Here is a 17,140-nt window from a genome sequence, read left to right on the forward strand (position 1 = left end):
CTTCATTTGTTAGGTCTGGTGTGTTTTGACCCTGCTCCTTCATCTGCTGTGTGTTTTTCTGTCGTCTCATTTTGCTTATCTTACTGTGTTTGGGGTCTCCTTTTCACAGGCTGCAGGTTCGTAGTTCCCGTTGTTTTTGGTATCTGTCCCCAGTGGCTAAGGTTGGTTCAGTGAGTTGTGTAGGCTTCCTGGTGGAGGGAACTAGTGCCTGAGTTCTGGTGGATGAGGCTGGATCTTGTCTTTCTGGTGGGCACGTCCACGTCTGGTGGTGTATTTTGGGGTGTCTGTGGCCTTATTATGATTTTAGGCAGCCTCTCTGCTAATGGATGGGGCTGTGTTCCTGTCTTGCTAGTTGTTTGGCATAGGGTGTCCAGCACTGTAGCTTGCTGGTCGTTGATTGAAGCTGGGTCTTGATGTTGAGATGGAGATCTCTGAGAGATTTTTGCCGTTTGGTATTACGTGGAGCTGGGAGGTCTCTTGTGGACCAGTGTCCTGAAGTTGGCTCTCCCACCTCAGAGGCACGGCCCTGATGCCTGGCTGGAGCACCAAGAGCCTTTCATCCACACGGCTCAGAGTAAAAGGGAGAAAAAATAGAAAGAAAGAAAGAAAGAAAGAAAGAGGCTATAATATAGTGAAGTAAAATAAAGCTATTATAAAGCAAAGCTATACAGACACAATCTCACCCAGAAGCATATACATATACACTCACAAAAAAAGGAAAAGGGGAAAAATTAATATATCCTGCTCCCAAAGTCCACCTCCTGAATTTGGGATGATTCGTTGTTTATTCAGGTATTCAACAGATGCAGGCACATGAAGTTGTTTGTGGAGTTTTAATCCGCTGCTTCTGAGGCTGCTGGGGGAGATTTCCCTTTCTCTTCTTTGTTCGCACAGCTCCCGGGGTTCAGCTTTGGATTTGGCCCCGCTTCTGCGTGTAGGTAGCCTGAGGGCGTCTGTTCCCCACCCAGACAGAACGGGCTTAAAGGAGCAGCTGCTTCAGGGGCTCTGGCTCACTCAGGCCGGGGGGAGGGAGGGGTACAGAGGAGGCGGGGCGAGCCTGCGGCGGCAGAGGCCAGCGTGACGTTGCACCAGCCTGAGGTGCGCAGTGCGTTCTCCCGGGGAACTTGTCCCCGGATCCCGGGACCCTGGCAGTTGTGGGCTGCACAGGCTCCCGGGAGGGGCGGTGTGGAGAGTGACCTGTGCTCGCACACAGGCTTTTTGGTGGCAGCAGCAGCAGCCTTAGCGTCTCACGCCCGTCTCTGGGGCCCGCACTGATCGCCGCGGCTCGCGCCCGTCTCTGGAGTTCGTTTAGGCGGTGCTCTTAATCCCCTCTCCTTGCGCGCCGCGAAACACAGAGGCAAGAAAAAGTCTTTTGCCTGTTCGGCAGGTCCAGACTTTTTCCCGGACTCCCTCCCAGCTAGCTGTGGCGCACTAGCCCCCTTCAGGCTGTGTTCACGCAGCCAACCCCAGTCCTCTCCCTGCGATCCGACGGAAGCCTGAGCCTCAGCTCCCAGCCCCGCCCACCCCGGCGGGGGAGCAGACGAGCCTCTCAGGGCTGGTGAGCGCTGCTCGGCACCAAGCCTCCGTGCGGGGATCTCTCCGCTTTGCCCTCCGCACCCCTGTGGCTGTGCTCTCCTCCGTGGCTCCGAAGTTCCCCGCCCCTGCCACCTGCAGTCTCTGCCCGCGAAGGGGCTTCCTAGTGTGTGGAAACCTTTCCTCCTTCACGGCTCCCTCCCACTGGTGCAGGTCCCGTCCCTATTCTTTTGTCTCTGTTATTTCTTTTTTCTTTTGCCCTACCCAAGTACGTGGGGAGTTTCTTGCCTTTTGGGAGGTCTGACGTTTTCTGCCAGCGTTCAGTGGGTGTTCTGTAGGAGCAGTTCCACGTGTAGATGTATTTCTACTGTATCTGTGGGAAGGAAGGTGATCTCCGCATCTTACTCTTCCGCCATCTTCTCTCCCTCCTATCGAAAAAAGGTTTTTGTCAAGATTAAATGTACTTTGAGAGATACTTTCATCACTTTTTCACTTTATAAAAAGTAAGCTGACTGCTGCTAGAAATCAGAGTCTTGACATATCTGCTGTTTTCAGGTTGCTGGTTGGACAGCACTGCTGCCTGTACTGTGCGCTTGGATAACTCCAGCTAAAACTAGGAACAGGGCCTCAGCCATGTATGCAAGAACAGAATAAATGAGGCAGATGTTTTCCCGACTTCTGCTCTTTTGAATCTGCTCTGTGCAGAAGGGAGACGTTGTTTGCTTCAAATTATTTAAGTACAGCACTTGTCACTTGTGTAATTCACTTACCACCACCAGATATGCAATTACTTTAACTGCCAGCCACTTGCATCTTAGTCAGTTTTACTGTCTAAAAATATGTCAGCTTTTATTTGAAGAGCTAAGATTGAAATTGTCACTTGGGGCCATTCCAAAACTTTGCTAATTGTGCACTTTAAGTAGAGTAATATTTGAATTAATTTTCCTCTTGGATTTTAAGAAAAATAATTACTCATGTCATGTTTTTCATTTATAACTATCTTTTAACATTATTTTTTAAGAATGAAAACTGGGAATTGGTTAGCATGAAAGGCTACACAACTTGTTCTACTGTTGGGTCTTGACTTACAACTTTATCTGAATGTGTTCTTTCTTGATGACTTCCCTGAGGATTTGATTAACTTCAGCTTATACTATAATCCTCATAAGCCAGTACTGCATTGACTTCCCTATTGTTCAGGGAACTGAGACACAGAGAACAATATAGCTCTTCTGTGAATTATATCTTTTTTACACTAAATGTGGCCCTGAGAAATTGAATCCACCACTTATGACTGATCAGAAAACTTCTAAAGAATGGTTTATTCAACTTCAAGCTAGACAGGGTGACCTAGAAGGGTTTAGTTCAGGTGATGGTTACCCAGAATAGGTTAAAATATAGACCTGATGAGAAGGAAGTTGGGTAGCTTCATCTAAAATATAAGGGCAGAGATTTAATGTTTACTGGGAACACAGGATGGTTTTGATGACTCAGGGATGAAGGGCCTGGAATTCTTTGCCATCTTGGGTTATTTCCAGGGTAAATGAACCATGGGATGTACCCACTTTGTTGCTCATCTCACCAGCTGCCCCTGTTTTCTTTGCAACTGTGTGTGGGCATATTCTTCACCTTAGTTGGCTGGACCCAGTGCTGACTTGGAGAAGCTTAGCAATGCAGAGTCTGAGAATGCAAATCTTCATTCTATGCCTTCTGTGTCAGCCTTCCTATCTTCCTTCAGTTCTTCTAAAACGCTATGCTCTTTCCTGCCTCAAAGGATCTTCACATGCTGTTTCAACTGTCTCTACCTCTCTCTCTCCATCCTTTGCCTGATCAATGTTTTGTCACTCTCCATACCTTACCTCTGAAAGTCACATCCTCAGGGAAACCGTCTCTGATATCCAGAGGAGGGCAGGCCCACTTTCTGTGATTCAGAGCATCCTGATCTTGTCCTTTGTAACAGTGACTTAAAATGGTAATAAATAATTTACTTTATAATTAAAGTCTCCTCTCTGAAATGTATACTCCTTGAATGGAGGGACTGTGCTAGTCTCTGAACCTACTGTACCCCTGGCTCCCAGCACAGTGGCTTACACGTGGAGACCCCTTAGTACCTATTTGTTGAATGTATAGTACAGATTGAAAGACGATCTGATATCAGTCTCTTTGTTGCACAAGTTTTATCTCACAATATATTTCCATTGTTTTGCTTGATACTGGGAATGGATTAAGAGCTCTAAGGCAGGTGATGCAGTTGGTTTACTGTAAGCTGTATAGTCTTAGTGGCTGTCAGATTTGGATTTGAATCCTGTCTCTTCCACTTCACTCAAGTGATAGTGAGAAATACACTTCATATCCCTTTACTTCCTTTTTTATTTGCATTTCTAAAATGGGAATTGGTATTATATCCACAGGGAGTGTGTAAGGGACAGCCTATATTGTTGTGTTACAATGAGGACATAGGATCTCAGGGAATGCTAACTGACTTCCTTCCTACCCTCTTTCTTTCATCCCAAAGCACATTTTGGTGTGAGACAAGTTAAATGAAGTTTAATATTTTATCTTGGTCCTTTAAAGAGCACAAAAATCACATCTAAAAGCATTACCTTTCAAATCAGAAAGAATATTTGTGTTTTCTGAATGTTGGCCTGTTTATCATGAAGACTTGGAACTAACTACTTAATTTCTTTTGAGAATTATCAAATATTAAAATGATGGATTGCATTGAACTGTCTCATCAAGAACTGACAAGGGGAAGCAAACTATTTTGAAACCAATGTCATATAATATTTAGTCTTTGCTGAATAAAGGAAACCATTTTTAGTTTTCTGGTCAAATAAGATATCATGACCCTTGCAAAAGAACACCATATTTATGGCCAGTTATTAATTCAGTTACTAACTATCGAGCATCTACTATATGGCAATCATTGAACATGTAATGCTGAGTAAAATGCTAGGTCCTTAGTAAACTGTGATGTTGAACAGAGCGTGATAATCACAGCAATAGAGGTGCAAAGAGACAAGCTATCTATAGGGATAGATGAGAGATTGAGAGATTGAGAATTAGGATACATTTAATTATAGGTACAAATTCTACTGCCACCAAGTTTGTTTTTCTAAGATGCTGCTGCAATAAACCTTTGACACACATTTTTTCCCCTCCATTTTGGAGAAATTGTCTAGTACTACTCACGGGCTATTAGAACCAGTGTTTCATCACTGTGGCAACTTTTTAAATTGGATAAATGTAGCTATTGCAGCATTTGACAAGGGAAAGGAATCACCCATAACCCACTACCATAACTAATTAGTGCATTTTGTTTTTGCATATTCACTTTTCATCTTTGTCTGTTGACATATATCTATGTTTTAATAGTCATAGTAGATACAAATAGATGGAGAGATATACCATGTTCTTGGATTGGAAGAATCAACATTGTGAAAATGACTCTACTACCCAAAGCAATCTACAGATTCAATGCAATCTCTATCAAACTACCACTGGCATTTTTCACAGAACTAGAACAAAAAATTTCACAATTTGTATGGAAACACAAAAGACCCCGAATAGCAAAAGCAATCTTGAGAACGAAAAATGGAGCTGAAAGAATCAGGCTCCCTGACTTCAGACTATACTACAAAGCTACAGTAATCAAGACAGTATGGTACTGGCACAAAAACAGAAACATAGATCAATGGAACAGGATAGAAAGCCCAGAGATAAACCCACGCACATATGGTCACCTTATCTTTGATAAAGGAAGCAAGCATATACAGTGGAGAAAAGACAGCCTCTTCAATAAGTGGTGCTGGGAAAACTGGACAGATACATGTAAAAGTATGAAATTAGAACACTCCCTAACACCATACACAAAAATAAACTCAAAATGGATTAAAGACCTAAATGTAAGGCCAGACACTATCAAACTCTTAGAGGAAAACATAGGCAGAACACTCTATGACATACATCACAGCAAGATCCTTTTTGACCCACCTCCTAGAGAAATGGAAATAAAAACAAAAATAAACAAATGGGACCTAATGAAACTTAAAAGCTTTTGCACAGCAAAGGAAACCATAAACAAGACCAAAAGACAACCCTCAGTATAGGAGAAAATATTTACAAATGAAGCAACTGACAAAGGATTAATCTCCAAGATTTACAAGCAGCTCATGTAGCTCAATATCAAAAAAACGAACAACCCAATCCAAAAATGGGCAGAAGACCTAAATTGACATTTCTCCAAAGAAGATATACAGATTGCCAACAGACACATGAAAGAATGCTCAACATCATTAATCATTAGAGAAATGCAAATCAAAACTACAATGAGATATCATCTCACACTGGTCAGAATGGCCATCATCAAAAAATCTAGAAGCAATAAATGCTGGAGAAGGTGTGGGGAAAAGGGAACACTCTTGTACTGTTGGTGGGAATGTAAATTGATACAGCCACTATGGAGAACAGTATGGAGGTTCCTTAAAAAACTAAAAATAGAACTACCATATGACCCAGCAATCCCACTACTGGGCATATACCCTGAGAAAACCATAATTCAAAAAGAGTCATGTACCACAAGGTTCATTGCAGCTCTATTTACAATAGCCAGGACATGGAAGCAACCTAAGTGTCCATCAACAGATGAATGGATAAAGAAGATGTGGCACATATATACAATGGAATATTACTCAGCCATAAAAAGAAATGAAATGGAGGTATTTGTAGTGAGGTGGATGGAGTTAGAGTCTGTCATATAGAGTGAAGTAAGTCAGAAAGAGAAAAACAAATACAGTATGCTAACACATATATATGGAATCTAAGGGAAAAAAAAAAAGGTCATGAAGAACCTAGTGGCAAGACAAGAATAAAGACACAGACCTACTGGAGAATGGACTTGAGGACATGGGGAGGGGGAAGGGTAAGATGTGACAAAGTGAGAAAGTGGCATGGACATATATACACTACCAAACGTAAAATAGATAGCTAGTGGGAAGCAACCGCATAGCACAGGGAGATCAGCTCTGTGCTTTGTGACCACCTAGAGGGGTGGGATAGGGAGGGTGGGAGGGAGGGAGATGCAAGAGGGAAGAGATATGGGGATATATGTATATGTATAACTGATTCACTTTGTTATAAAGCAGAAACTAACAGACCATTGTAAAGCAATTATACTCCAATAAAGATGTTAAAAAAATAGTCATAGTACACTCATCATTTTTAATTTTGTCTCTGTGTTAGTTTGCTAGGGCTGCCATCACAAAATACCACAGACTGGGTGGCTTAAATAGCATATTTATTTTCTAACAGTTCTGGAGGCTGTAAGTCCAAGATCAAGGTATTGGCATGGTTTTTTTCTTCTGAGAGTCATGAAGGAAGGATCAGTTCCAGGCCTCTCTCCATGACTTGTAGATGGCCACCTTCTACCTGTGTCTTCACATCATCTTCCCTCTGTATGTGTTTGTGTCAAAATTTCCCTTCTTATAAGGACACCAGTCATATGGGATTAGGGTCCGCCCTAAACACCTCATTTTACCTTAATCACCTCTTTAAATACCCTGTCTCTAAATGCAGTTACATTATGAAGTACTGAGGGTTAGGATTTCAATATGTAAATTGAGGGGAGCAGGCACAATTCAGCCCATAACAGACTCTTTTTTTCCCAGTCTTTTTTTTTCCAGCCACTTTTCTCTTTTGTTGTCACCTCTGTAGGGAGCATGGATTGATGGGGAGCAGAGGGTTCCATTAGGTTGATGCACTGGAATGTGCTTAACCAGTTCATCAATGTTGGGCATTGTAGGTTGTTTCTAGCTTTGTTGCTATTATAGGTATTGCTTTTTAAAGCATCTTTGTGCATACGGCTTCTGCTTTTCCTCAATTATACCCTTAGGTTGAATCCCCAAGAGTGGGATTACTGGGTTGTTCTTATGGCTCTTGATACATATTGCCATATTGCTTTTCAAATAGGCTATGCCAATTTATACAGCTACCAGCAGTATTTGAATATATAGCTTTGCTACAATACTGGCATTTGGTGTTATGGTTTAAATTCATTAATTTAATAGGTGTAGAGTGTTACAACATTGCTGTTTTAATTTGCATTCCTTAAATTACTACTGGGGTTGTTCACTGTTGGTTTTCTGTCACAGATTAGAATGGTTCATATAAAATATTAGAAAACCTTTATCCAAACACTAATTGCGGAAGTCAAATTAATGCAAATTAATTTATTCATTAACAAAATTACCTTAGCACACTTTTGATGAGAATCTGTTCTGTGCCAGGTACTGTGTTAGGGGGTAAAAGATACAAAGGCAAATAGAATCCTTGTGTCTAGAATATGAGATACATGTTGGCCTTTACTGTCACTTAGAAGTTTCAAGGAAAAGAGAAGTTTAATAGATATCCCAAACTGACACTTTAACTTAAAATTGATCACTCCCCTGTGTCAGGATCCCACTAGAAAGAGATAACACATTCAAAAATAGTATTTGAAGAGAGTTCAATGAAAGGACTATTTAGAGGCAAGGTGGTAACCAATAAGGAATAATGAAGCATCATAGAAGTTGGCAATGGTGGTAAGCCTTGAAAACCATTTTCACCCCTAGGCCTAAAGGGACAATGGAGGGCAGCCATTATTGGAATGAAGTAAGAGCCATAGAAGAGGAGCCATCATAAGGGAGCTACAGCCTTAGTGCCCAACAGCACCGCCTGCCAACTCTCTCTCTTCCCTCCAGTATTCTGCTAGAGCCTCCCAGGGGCTGAACCCAAAGGGAAGCCAGGGGATAAGGGAGCCTGAATGAGCCATCTAAGGATGTCCATCTACCAGGGCTTAAAGAAGGGTGGAGAAAGGCAGAAAATGGATCTTGATGGGCGAACAGAGAATATCCAGCAGTGTCCATCCCCCACCCCCCCGAAAAGGAATAACACTGTTTCATGTACAAACGAGTAAGTTTGGAACATATACTCAGAAATTGACCTAAAATAACTTGCTTGAAACTAATGATGTCCAGCATCACTTGGGGCAGATTGCTTTAATGCTGCATACCACTAGTAAGTTTGCAGCTGCTAAAGAAATGTTCTTATTTGGCAAGAAATGGGAATGGCAAGAGAGAGAAGCCTAATCAGATACCATACTGCTCCTGACCCAAGTGGGCATCTTGACAATGTAATGCCACATTGGGATAATTTAGGTGTTTTGATTGAAAGTTAGTCTCACACAGGTTACCTTAAATCATGGAGTTATTATAAATTACCATAGTAACCCTGCTCTGGGGCTCTGTTTCTCTGGGCCACCAAAGTGTCACTGTTGATACAGGGCTCTCTCTCTCTCTCATGGAATCTTGACTTCTTTCTCTTCAATTACAAATATTTTCTTCTGGTACCAACAAGAAGGTTATCTTATTATCCAATCAATTACTGGCAGGAAAGAGTTTGATTGGTCTAGCTAATTACCTGATGGGATTAGCCCTCCTTGAATCAGGTGGTCCACTTGTGATACAGTAAGCGCTATCCCCTGCTCAAGCAGCTGCCCAGTGATGCTTTCATTAGCAGGAGCTATGGAAAGAGCAGTTTCCCTTTGAAGAGGACAATGAGAGTGACAATATTGGCACAAAGTACTCAGAGCTAACTGAAAAGCCATAAAACTTTCTTATCTGAAACCAATCTTTCCCATATTCACACCAGTCAAGATTAATTGCTCCTTCCTATGGGCCTCCATAACATTTTAAAATAAGTTTATTGAGGTTTAACTGACATACAATATTCTGTACATGTGTAAAGTGTAAAAATGGATGATTTTTGACATATGTATACATTCATGAAATCATCGCCATAATCAAGATAATTAATATTTACATCAACATAAAATGTTATCTCTGTTATTCCATAGAGGGATAAATGACAAAGATCCTGCCCTGAAGGAAATGAATGTCAAGTGAAAAACATGTAAAGAACTCATTTCAGATGGGCTAGACAGAATGAAACTGCATACAGTGCACTGCTTTTTCTATTCAAGATTTTCAATTCCTGAAAGAAAGAATGAATCTTATTTACTTGGTGTGGATCCTGTGCCCACCCCTGGATCAACAGCTGTGGCCAAGGGATCAGGATCTCATAGTATTAACATGACCACTGGTGGCCTATCGCCTCTGCATATAGGGACCATTCCCAGAGAAAGGAGAATTGTAAGGTGGGGCACCATTCCAAGAGGTGTTTACTATAGGATGATAGAGGTTAAGAGACAACCAACATCAAACAAAATATGAACCTTAATTTCCTCTTTCTTACTCTACCATATCTGCATTATACCGTTGAACTTTCTGTCTGGTAGAAATTTTGATTGATAGTGATTTGCCTTTCTCTAGGAATTTGAAAACCCTACTTTTTTGACATAAAATTTGTATCTCTAATTAGCTGCCTTTAATTTCTTGTCATTCATTTTTGAAATTGTCCACTTCAGAGTTAATGCCACAAAATTTGCATGTCTACTCAATTCTAACCCTCAACGAAACACACACACACGCACACACTCACACACACGTGCACATATACAGCCTGCCTCTCTCCAGGATTCTTTGTGTATCTGTTTTGTTTTGTTTTTAACCAGGCAATTTACCTATGTGCAATTGTGGGCATGATATAATGACTTTGTGGGTGGAGAATTCAGTTTGTATCAGTCTCCAAGTAGTTCTAAGAACCAGGAATAGAGAAAGTATTGTAGATTCTGGAGCTGTTCCTGTTTTGATCCTTAAACAGGATTAAAGGAAGAAAAATTAAAGAGACTGAGAATGGAGTGAACTAGGTTTTGTCTGGTCTGGAGATACGAGGATCGGAGCCATCTTTTTAAGGTTTTAAAGGGCATGAACAATTTCTACAAAAGGAATTGGGATTAGTTTTTCTTTTTGTAGCAAAACATCACAATACAAGGAACTGAATTTACATCAAAGCAGGAAATGTGTCATAGGAAGGAACTCTTTTGCTTGTTGGTATGTTAAGTTGGAAGAATGGGTAACTGAGGGTAAGTGGCATTTCTGCTTCCTGCAGAGCTCTAGAGAAGGGCAAATAATCCTACACTGTACCAAACTGTACTGATTCTACACTGTACCAAAGTTGAGGAAAACAGAAATTTTCTCAGACTTTTTTACAACTCTTCAACTCTGTTATTCCTGATGATTTCCAAATGCTACTCCATTAGCGGCAAGTATCACTTAAAGACTTCTCTGGAAAGAGAGACCTTGTAGGCTCTTTTCCAGGTCTTTTGTAGTTTAGTTGTCTCTCAAGTCAAGTAAACATTTCCTCACTGGATAGTCACTTATTTGCACAATGCATAAAAATTAGAGATATTTTTGGATCTACTTATATATCACGTGTTGGGCTTAATTAGCCTGAAGTTTGAACAAATAATAGCATTTTCTTTTATGGCTCTCCACCTTGAGGATTGCAATAATTATTAATAGCAACAAGAGATTTCAATAGTGAAGATATTGGTTTAATAATAACTCAGAGTTCTTTAAAGAGACTCAGAGAGTCCACAGAGGCTCTCCCCTCCCTTCTCCAAAGTCATAAAATGACAGTAGCAAAGGAATTGGAGTGTAAAGAAATTTAAACTATCCTCTGGTGAAGAGCAGAGATGTAACTGTGGGTAGGCCTTGGGCTGGAGTTTCTACAGTGCCCCCACCAACCAAAAAAAATATAAAACATAATAAAACCAGTCTGTTTAAGGAAAAAGAGGCCTCCCCTCATCTCCACCATATGCAGATGTCTTTCAAAAGACTTGACCAGCCTGTGGGAACAAAGTATTTGACCTCTGAGACACCATCCTAGCAGTGTTTGAAGGAGCTTGCTAATCTTAAGGACCATGCCACACATCACAGGAAAGGAAAATGGCAGCTTTTGACAAAGTACTCTAAAGGGAGGCTACCATGTGGTCTTTAGAAAGTTAACATTTGGCAGAGCTTGGCTAGACTGTGAGATCTTCAAGGGCAGAGAAGTTATTTGGTTTCCCTCCCCAGAGAGGATTATGGGAATGCAACATAATGGTTAAATTATAGACTGAACAAAGCCTAATTTGTGAGATAAGGCTATAGCTAACAAGGATATATTCATGTTTTCCAAAGGCAAATGGCTTCATTCACCCATTACTTACTAAGTACTTACTTCTGTGTTGTGCAGTGTGTTAAGAGCTAGGGATTCAGTCCTGATTAAGACATTATTCCTGTCCTAGAAGGTCTTACACGCTTGGGTAAGGGGTGGGGACTGACTAGTAAACGGGTGATTAAAATGCAGCTAGTCAGGTATTGCCATATGGGAAATATGGGGACAGTGGGGTAGAGTACAGAGGAGGGGCAAGCACTTTGCCAGGACTGGGCAGGGGAAAATGGAGGTAGGCATGGATTTTGGAGAATTTGCTATTTTGTACGCTCTGTGCCACAAGTCCTCTCTGTTAGAATGACTAAGAAATACTGAATGAATTTTAATTTTCTTTAATGTTCCAATTCTTTTTTAATATGTAACTAAAATTAATTTTTTGCAATGCACCATTACAGAAAAAGAAAGGAAAAAATTTCCAATTCCTTATTCAATATGTAATTTCCTACATGAATGAGATGGTGTCAAATGAAACACATTCATTCACTCAAAAAATTACATCTTAATGCCTCAAGAAGAATGTGAGCAAGAATTCACCAGACAGAACTTGGAAAATACTCCACCGAGGCCCACTGAGCTGTCCTTGCCAAGGCGAAGGACAGGTAATTTGCCGTGACTAATTGAAAAACATAAAGAACATTAATATGAAAAATGAAAGCATAATCCATGGTATAACAGGCAATGAAACCATTCGCGTAACTGATTACTCTTCAAGGTAACATGTTCTTCCTCTCAGGAATCTTTTTCTTTGGCCCAGTCTTTTAAAAGCCTGCTAAAGTGACATCACTTGAAAGGTCATGGGAGCAGCTGTCTTTATCCTCGTGTCCAGAGAGTGATACTGGGATACTCATAATTTGAGAAAAGAATTACTAAAGAAAATATTTAGAGACCTTGGTGATGTTATATGTTCCATCTGAACATCCTGAGACATAATATTAAGAAACAATGATTGTAATATTAGTGTGTTTTAATTTGAAATGTAGTAGCAGGCTATTAGAGGACCTAGGGTTCAACCTTAGCTCCACTGCATGTTAGCTTTGTGTACTTGGACAAGTCACTTATCTCCACGTGATTCTCAGTTTCTTTATCAGTAAATTGGAGATAATATGATCTCCTCTGCTTATCTTGCAAGGTTGAGAAAAACCAAATAAAAGAGCACTGGTGAAAGCTTTTAAAGACCATAAAGATTAAACATAAAAGGATTATTAGGAAAATCCTGAATAATTTCTATGTTGTTAGGTTAGGTCATACCAGCTTATCAAAGTGAATTGTTTTGTACATATTGTTCTTCTTGAAGTTCAAAGAAGAATAGAGCAAATGATGTCCCTTTATAATATGGAAACCTTTGATCTTCTGAAGGTAGTTATTTCCATAGAAACTCTAAATCTGCTGTGGGAGCATCCCAAATGCTCATTTCCTCCCATGGCTTTGGGTGATAAAAGAGGCAGATACAAGGCAGAATTGGGAAACACAGTAGCCATTGTGTGCTGACAGGGCCAAGGTGACATATATATATTTTTTCAATGTGTTGTGGGCCTTGATAGCACATTAATGACTGGCTAGTGTCTTTACCCTGTGTAATCTTGTATGGACAATCTACCTGAAGTGTAGAGGGTGGTATATTGTAATGGCCAAGAGCAAGAGATTTAAGGGATGGTAAATAATTGCTTTAGATCCTGGCTCTGCTATTTAATAGCTGTGTGATCGAGAGTAAGTTACATAAACTCACTGAGCCTGAGGTTCCAGGTTCCATTAAAATGGACATGACAGTAGTATACAACTCATTTAGGGATGTTGGGAGGATTGAATGAGTTAATATATGTAAAGAGGCTGAGCAGAGCCGCTGGCAGGAGGGCAGAGGGACCTACAGAGGGGAGCAAGATGGCGCAGACTCAGGGCACCAGGGGGAAGGTCTGTTACTACTACGACGGGTTTTTGTGAGAATCCAGTAAGAAAATGAATGTGAATGTGCTTTGACACCATAAAGTGTAACGACATGCAAGAGGTGAACCGTGACTTACAATAATTCTGAGTAGTGATGGTTATTTTTCTGTTGTGGGAGTGAATTCCCTGGGTATAGTGAGGGGATGTTGGAAATTACATTGGATTTAGTTTCCAATTATGTTGGATATTATAGACAAGGCCACCCAATGAAGCCTCACTGAATCTGCATGACTCACAATTTGCTCCTTAACTATGGCCTCGACCGGAAGATGGAAATTTATCACCCTGCAAAGCCAATGCTGAGGAGAGAACCAAGTACCACACTGATGACTACATTAAATTCTTGCGCTCCATCCGCCCAGATGACATGTCCGAGTACAGCAAGCAGATGCAGAGATTCTGCGTTGGTGAGGACTGTCCGGCATTTGATGGCCTGTTTGAGTTCTGTCAGCTATCTCCTGGTGGCTCTGTGGCAAGTGCCCTGAAAATAAACAGCAGACGGACGTCGCTGTGAATTGGGCTGGGGGCTTACACCATGCAAAGAAGTCTGAGGCATCTGGCTTCTGTTACGTCAATGTCAGTGATATTGTCTTGGCTATCCTGGAACTGCTGAAGTATCACCAGAGAGTGCTGTATATTGACATTGATATTCACCATGGCGATGGCGTGGAAGAGGCCTTCTATACCACAGACCGAATCGTGACTGTGTCCTTTCATAAATATGGAGAGTACTTCCCAGGAACTTGGGACCTACGGGATATTGGGGTTGGCAAAGGCAAGTATTATGCTGTTAACTACCCGCTCCGAGATGGGATTGATGACGAGTCCTATGAGGCCATATTCAAGCCGGTCATGTCCAAAGTAATGGAGCTGTTCCAGCTCAGTGCAGTCGTCTTACAGTGTGGCTCTGATTTCCTGTCTGGGGATCAGTTAGATTGCTTCGATTTGACCATCAAAGGGCAAGCCAAGTGTGTGGAATTTGTGAAGAGCTTTAACCTGCCTATGTTGATGCTGGGAGGAGGTGGCTACACCGTTATAATGTCTCCCGGTGCTGGACTTATGAAACAGCTGTGGCCCTGGACATGGAGATCCCTAATGAGCTTTCATACAACGACTACTTTGAATACTTTGGACCAGATTTCAAATTTCACATCAGTCTTTCCAATATGACTAACCAGAACACTAATGAGTACCTGGAAAAGCTCAAACAGCGACTGTTTGAGAACCTGAGAATGCTGACCCGCATACCTGGGGTCCAAATGCAGGCCATTCCTGAGGATGCCATTCCAGAGGAGAGTGGTGATGAGGATGAAGAAGACCCTGACAAGCACATCTCACTCTGTTCCTCGGACAAACAAATTGCCTGTGAGGAAGAGTTCTCCGACTCTGATGAGGAGGGAAAAGGAGGTCGCCAGAACTCTTCCAACTTCAAAAAAGCCAAGAGAGTCAAAACAGAAGATGAGAAAGAGAAAGACCCAGAAGAAAAGAAAGAAGTCACAGAAGAGGAGAAAACCAAGGAGGAGAAGCAAGAAGCCAAAAGGGTCAAGGAGGAGGTCAATTTGGCCTGAACAGACCTCTCCAGTTCTGGCTTCTTGCCAAGTTCCCCACACATGGGCACATGTGTTAGGTGAAGCTTTTCTAGTAGCTCCCTCACCACCCATCCCTCCTGAACTCTTAATTTTGAACCATAACGGGTGCCAGGTCTGGCTAGAAGGGATACACTTAAGCACCCATAGGACAAAATCTTGAAGTGCCTGCTTAGTAGCTTTGAAAAGGTGCCCTTATTGAGCATTTTAGAAGGGGTGACTGGATCTTCAGGGACTCCCTGGTCTTTTCAGGCTCCTTAAGGTAACATCAGCCATTTTTAGATTGGTTCTGTTCTCATACCTTCCCACTGGCCCCCAGGAAGCCAAGAAACTCACACTGCCTGCCCTCTCTGTCCTCCCCCAATTCTGCAGGTGAGGATTGGTAGTCTAGTTTCCTTTTTGAGATACTGTTTTCATTTTTGTGAGAATCTTTGTAATAAAATGGTACATGTCTATACCCTAAAAACTGTGTTGATACAAAGAGACTGAATCCTTGGTATTCAACAAATATTAACTATTTTATTCATTAGCCCTCAACATCTGGGATGGATGGGAACAGTAAGAGGTTGTTTCAGGTGAGAACTATCACATCGAATTATGGAGATAAGAGAAGGAGCAATAGAAACAGTGATTGAAAACATAGCTCTGGCATCGTAGAGTCTAGGTTCAGATTGCAGCTCTATGTGACCTTAGACAAGTCAGTTAACTCTCAGAGCTTCACTTCAAATCATGAGGATCATATTAATTGCTTTTTCACAGGGCTGTTTTGAAGGATCAATTATGTGATGCATATGAAATGCAAAAAAGGATTGTCCCAATCATGTGCATCTGTTATAATTCCTATCGTAAGTGGTCTTCTGTCCTTCCATCTTTCGCCGTGGGCAGAACTGTGAAGTCCTAAACAGTCTGATCTCATGAGTTGAGTCCCACTGAGTTGGAATGAGTGCAAATGTACATGTAGACTCGTGTCCTCCTTTGTACTGTCCTTGAAGGATAGGTCTGCTAAAAAGTGAAAGATACCATGCATATGTGGCCAATTGATCAAAGGTGCCAAAGCAATTTAGTGGAGGGAAAATAGTCTTTTCAACAAATAGTACTGGATCAACCAGATATCAGTACAGGAAAAAAGTGAACATGAAATTTTACCTTGTGCCATACACAAAAATCACCTCGAAATGGATAATAAATGTAAATGGATTCTAAATGGAACTAAATGTAAAACCCCAAACTCTAAAGTGTTTAGAAGACAACATAGGAGAAAATCTTTGTGACTTTGGGGTAGGTAAAAGTTCATAGATAGAATACAAAAAGCACAAAAGTATTTAAAAAATGATAAATTTAATGTTATCAAAATTAAAAACTTTTGCTCTTTGAAAGATATTGTTGAGAAAATGAAAAGTCAAACCTTGGAATAGAAGAAAATATACACAGCACTTATATCAGACAAAATACTTACATCCAGAATATATAAATGCCTTTTACAACTCCTTAGTGAGAAAACAACCAATAAAAATGGGCAAAAGATTTGAACAGATATTTCATGAAAGAAGATGGCCATGAATAGCCATCAAATGAATGATACAACCTAGGCTGAATTTAGGAGGGGTGTTGTATGGACTGCATAACAGTTAGGCTGGCATTTGAGGGGATGGGCAGGGAGAGAGGGCAACCCTGCTTCTTTCCACCGCCTCTTCCCATACATTTCTCTATTTTCTCCTTTCCTTTTGCTTCTTATTATCCCCTTGTCCTGAGGAGGAAAGCTTTTGGAGGGCTCAAGTTCAGTGGTCTGTATTTGTCCTAAGGTCATACAGCTGGTTGTAGGCAGAACCAGAAGCCAAAGCCTAGCGTCCTGACTTCCTGGGTGCAAATCCTTCATGGGCCAATGAAAGGAGTGTGGCCTGGGGTGCCATGGGCCTGGTTGGTTTCCC

At 41.3% G+C, this 17,140-nt stretch overlaps 1 long non-coding RNA gene and 1 pseudogene across 2 annotated transcripts in view; both read left to right on the plus strand.

Moving 5' to 3' along the window:
- Nucleotides 1-17,140, plus strand: part of LOC309652033 — a 1,052,931-nt gene that overhangs the window by 280,147 nt on the left and 755,644 nt on the right. The window lies entirely within an intron of this gene.
- On the plus strand, nt 1,632-15,228 carry LOC309652026 (histone deacetylase 1-like; annotated as a pseudogene). Its single transcript has 2 exons — nt 1,632-13,619; nt 13,763-15,228. The product of its transcript is annotated as a histone deacetylase 1-like (transcript).

The sequence above is a fragment of the Balaenoptera physalus genome (assembly GCF_965194825.1).
Source record: "Balaenoptera physalus genome assembly, chromosome: X".
In the NCBI taxonomy this organism is placed as follows: domain Eukaryota; kingdom Metazoa; phylum Chordata; class Mammalia; order Artiodactyla; family Balaenopteridae; genus Balaenoptera; species Balaenoptera physalus.